We start from the raw sequence: 3,911 nt of genomic DNA, 5'->3' as shown, positions 1-3,911 counted from the left end.
AGTCTAGCGAGTATTCGACCTATGGATTATATTTTGATAGGCGCCACGCCTATATTTTGTCATGTCTATTGAGGCATTGATTATTGATTATTATTTTGTATGCGCCTATGCGCACGGATATGTTATTTCTATTTGGACATTGAGATTGGGCGTGCCAGACTTCATGGGCACCGTCCATTAGCTTTATTTCCTATTTTTGTAGAAAGCAAACTCAAAAGCTAAAAGCTTGTCATTTTTTTGTAAATTGGGCTATTATTGAGCATGAAGATGGAAATATACATAAAATACATGCTTTGTGAAGCGCTCACACAAGGCATGGGGGGAGATTGAACCCAATTGGTCTCTTGCTTCTTGTCGTTCATGCTTTTACATTGTTTTTTGTGCAAAAAGGTAGAGTTCATTGTTCTTGGGGACCTTCGGGGATTCACTACGTGAGCATACAGCGACCGATCTGCGCACCATGTATGCCAAGTATGGAAACCTACCAGATGTGCATGTTATTTCTGATACACTACCCAATCAAGATGTTGTGACATGGAGCTCTTTGATTGGAGGATATGCCCAACATATGCTGAAATAGGGTTGGATTAGCATTGCCTATGCAGGTTAAGGACATTAATATAGCACAGACTTTTGCCTCATTTTCAAACCTTTAGTGGAAGAGATCCCATGTTTTTTGGAGCTGTCATTTACTCTTTGAGGGAGCTTAAATCTTTTGATTTTGATTTGAAGGTCATTGGTTGCCATGTCAGCTCTCTTCCCACAATTCAAAGCAGAGTTGAGGAATGTATCAAAACAGCAGTTACATATTCTTTGCTTTGGCCAACGCGTCAAGTATTGAATGTTTTACCTGGCGATTATCCAGACCTGGGATTACAAGTAAAATTGATACAAGCAACAAAACTTTTGAACAGGGATATTATTGGGAAGTCTGACCCCTTTGCAATCCTCTACGTAAGACCTATTCCAAAGTATATGAAGAAAAGTAGGACAATAAACAATGATCTCAATCCATTATGGAATCAGACATTTGAATTTGATATAGAGGATATTCCCACACAAAGCTTTTATATTAAAGTTATGGATGAGGAAGGCGTGCAGGAACCAGAATTTCTTGGTTGTGCTAAAGTGGACCTTAACAGTTTGCAGCCAGGAGTGTTAATGGGTAATGGATTCCTCTTGTCAAGCACTTTGATATAAAGTTTGCTAGTTCCATGAAATACAGAGGAGAGGTACATTTAGAGCTCTTGTATATTCCTTCCAATGAATAGAGTGTACAGTCACTTGATCTGAATGCAATAAAAAGCGCGAGCTTTGGGGTTGTGTGAGGAGAAACTCTGACTGGCCGCCGTGCAATAAAAATGGAACTGTCTGGCCTGGGGAAAGAAAAAAAAAGCAACGGAAACAGGGGGGTCTGGGGATCGAATGTTTCTGGAGTCGAAGGATTGAATTAGCAGATGACATAGATGTTTTTTTTAGTGGCGGTGAGTGCTATTGGTTTTCTCAAACATATTCTAAGACTTTAATTACTGGGGAATCGAATGCTATGAAGAGAAGTCGAGACGAAGAAAAGCTGATGGAGTTGCAGTCAAAGAGGGGCGAAGTTGTTGCAGAGAAGAGGACGACTAGTGTTAACAAGAAGAAGATCAATCATCAGACAGGCAATCGAATTTCGTTTGGTACTGGGACCTGCAAAACGATGACGTCGAAGATGAAAAAGATGACATGCCGACTGAGACTTGTGCTTTGACTTGGTCAGTTTTACCTTGGCAGGAGGATTTGAAGAGAGAGGAGCTCTTAGCTCTTTGGATCCGGCAGTTGGAGAGAAGACGAGATGATATTCAGCTAGCTATTGACTGGTTGAAGGTTGCTAGACTTAGAAATAAGGACGTGTTTGACAGCAGGCATCGCTTACAGCCTAGAGCAATAGAAGAGGGAGACTGGGTATTAGTCTTTGATAGCAACCTTGAAAATCAGCATATTGCACTTCGAAAGATGGTGAAAAGATGGTTTAGGCCGTACATAGTCAGACATGTCTTTGACAATGCAACATATGAGTTGATAGAATTGGATGGGATAGTGCTTAGAGTGCCCGTTGCAGGAAAAAGAATCAAGATTTTCAAGAAAAGAGATGATGAGGATTATGCATTGAAAGAATTTGCAAGAGAAGAGCAACGCGAAGAAACTCCAATAGAAGAGACAGATGATATGACAAATAATCTTGTTGATATACCGGAAATACACAATGAAGAGATTGATCTGTTCGTGGATCTTGACGATAATGATCATGGGTAGTTGGCCCATCCGGAGGATGCGCAGGATCAGAGGGGGTGGATGTTGTACTGTGCGCATCCAAGGTGTGGAATCCACCAAAAAGTTGTGTGTATGACATTTGTTACTTTGTACATACTTAGTCGTTGTGTTTGCATTTTGTTCTGCATGGGCAGTATAATGGAGAGGGGGTTGGAGCAAGCGGAACTTATCTGTAATGCTCTAGATGGCATGTATGCCAAGTATGGAAACCTACCAGATGCGCATGTTATTTCTGATACACTACCCAATCAAGATGTTGTGACATAGAGCTCTTTGATTGGAGGATATGCCCAACATATGCTGAAATAGGGTTGGATTAGCATTGCCTATGCAGGTTAAGGACATTAATATAGCACAAACTTTTGCCTCATTTTCAAACCTTTAGTGGAAGAGATCCCATGTTTTTTGGAGCTGTCATTTACTCTTTGAGGGAGCTTAAATCTTTTGATTTTGATTTGAAGGTCATTGGTTGCCATGTCAGCTCTCTTCCCACAATTCAAAGCAGAGTTGAGGAATGTATCAAAACAACAGTTACAGATTCTTTGCTTTGGCCAATGTGTCAAGTATTGAATGTTTTACCTGGCGATTATCCAGACCTGGGATTACAAGTTATTGGTGTATTACAAGTAAAATTGATACAAGCAAGAAAACTTTTGAACAAGGATATTATTGGGAAGTCTGACCCCTTTGCAATCCTCTACGTAAGACCTATTCCAAAGTATATGAAGAAAAGCAGGACAATAAACAATGATCTCAATCCATTATGGAATCAGACATTTGAATTTGATAGAGAGGATATTCCCACACAAAGCTTGTATATTAAAGTTATGAATGAGGAAGGCGTGCAAGAACCAGAATTTCTTGGCTATGCTAAATTGGACGGACCTTAACAGTTTGTAGCCAAGAGTGTTAATGGATAAATGGATTCCTCTTGTCAAGCACTTTCATATAAAGTTTGCTAGTTCCATGAAATACAGAGGAGAGGTACATTTAGAGCTCTTGTATATTCCTTCCAATGAATACAATGTATAGTTACTTGATTTGAATGCAATAAAAAGTGCGAGCTTTGGGGTTGTTTGAGGATAAATTCTGACTGGCCGCCGTGTAGTAAAAATGGAATCATCTGGTCTGGGGAAAGAAAAAAAAGCAACAGAAACAGGGGGATCTGGGGACCGAATGTTTCTGGAGTCGAAGGATTGAATTAGCAGATGACATGGATGTTTTTTTTAGTGGCGGTGAGTGTTATTGGTCTTCTCAAACATCTTCTAAGACTTCATTTACTGGGTAATCGAATGCTGTGAAGAGAAGTCGAGATGAAGAAAACCTGACCGAGTTGCAATCGAAGAGGGGAGAAGTTGTTGCAGAGAAGACGACAACTAGTGTTAACAAGAAGATCAACCGTTAGACAGACAATCGAATTTCGTTTGGTACTGGGACCTGCAAAACGATGACGAAGATGAAAAAGATGACTGAACGGAGAGTGATGAAGAAACGACCAACCTGCTTGCTGCGAAGAAGAGGATGGCAAATGGATCGTGGGCACTCTTTCCACCCATCCCCAGGAGGATCAGCGACAATAGGATCAAAAGGAGATTTCT

General features: G+C 40.5%; 1 pseudogene; it reads left to right on the top strand.

Moving 5' to 3' along the window:
* Positions 1–669: 669 nt before the first annotated feature.
* On the top strand, positions 670–3,345 carry LOC148037090 (synaptotagmin-5-like; annotated as a pseudogene).
* Positions 3,346–3,911: the final 566 nt, after the last annotated feature.

This window comes from Lygodium microphyllum, chromosome 4 (assembly GCF_053477565.2).
Source record: "Lygodium microphyllum isolate KBCC chromosome 4, Lygodium_microphyllum_v1.1.10, whole genome shotgun sequence".
NCBI classification, from domain to species: domain Eukaryota; kingdom Viridiplantae; phylum Streptophyta; class Polypodiopsida; order Schizaeales; family Lygodiaceae; genus Lygodium; species Lygodium microphyllum.
This window is presented reverse-complemented; position numbering and strand designations above follow the sequence as displayed.